Consider the following 1,080-nt stretch of genomic DNA (forward strand, 5'->3'; position numbering starts at 1 on the left):
TTTAACGGTGACCTGCTGGAAATAGTGCTCCATCCTTTGTCATTTAAAGCCTTCACGACTCAAACGGTAGGAATTGCAGGCCTGATAAGAAGGGAGGGTGTCCTAGGCAGGCAGGTAGAGGGGATATTTTTAGGCAGCCAGAACCTGGGAGAACCCATCAAATCACAGAGGCCTGCCCACTCCACCTGTGTGTCAGCTTTAAATTTGGATTGAATTTTTTGGTGGCACGAAAGAGTCAGTGCCTCCTGCCACTGGGGGTGGGGGAGCCATTTTCCCACTCTGCTGTCTCCGTGTATTCCACCTTCCAGCATCCAGCTGGCTCCTGCCCTGCCTGAAGAAGAACAGGCGGCCAGACCAGCCTCGCCAGACTAGCCATCTGTCCCAGCTGAGGGTGAGGGTCCCGCCCATCCCAGGGCTTCCCAGGGCTGCTGATGCAGCTGTCCCGGAAAGATCTTAAAGCCTGTGTTCTCATGGATGCCACTAATAAGATGTGGATGCTGGTGGAATGACTTCTCCCATGCCAGAAAGCCAGGCCAAGTCCCCAGTCTCTGCCTGTTTCAGAAAACAATATTGGGTAGGTGACCTGACGGAGACTGAAGGGGGATGGAATTGTCAAGAGGCGTGGCCCCTATTCTTGGCTCTGCCTCAGTGACCATGTGACCTTGGTAATCATTTCCTTTCTCTGGGCCTCAGTTTCCTTCCCAGAAAAATGAGAAAGTGAGATAGGATGTATCTGGATTTCCTTCTTATGAATCCAATATCTTCCAAGATGATCAAATAAGTCTTTGTATCATCCAGGCAAAATCTACAATGAGTCAGTGGAATTTGAAACTGTGACAAGTGTCCGTATTCGATGCTCATAATTTTCTTAATATTTTAGACAGAAATGTTTTGTTGTATTTGGGGAAGGTGGGCTGGTGGGGAAGGCTGGGTTGTGCCTTATTCTGTTTTGCTGGTCCAGACACAGCCAATGGGTTTGCATTAATTTGGGTGGACTGGCATCCAAAGTGCTTCTATCTCTCATTTGCTCTGAGGTGGCTGGAGACTCTATTCTTATTTCATGTGTATCAGGTAGATGGT

Source organism: Capra hircus, chromosome 2 (genome assembly GCF_001704415.2).
Source record: "Capra hircus breed San Clemente chromosome 2, ASM170441v1, whole genome shotgun sequence".
Lineage (NCBI taxonomy): Eukaryota > Metazoa > Chordata > Mammalia > Artiodactyla > Bovidae > Capra > Capra hircus.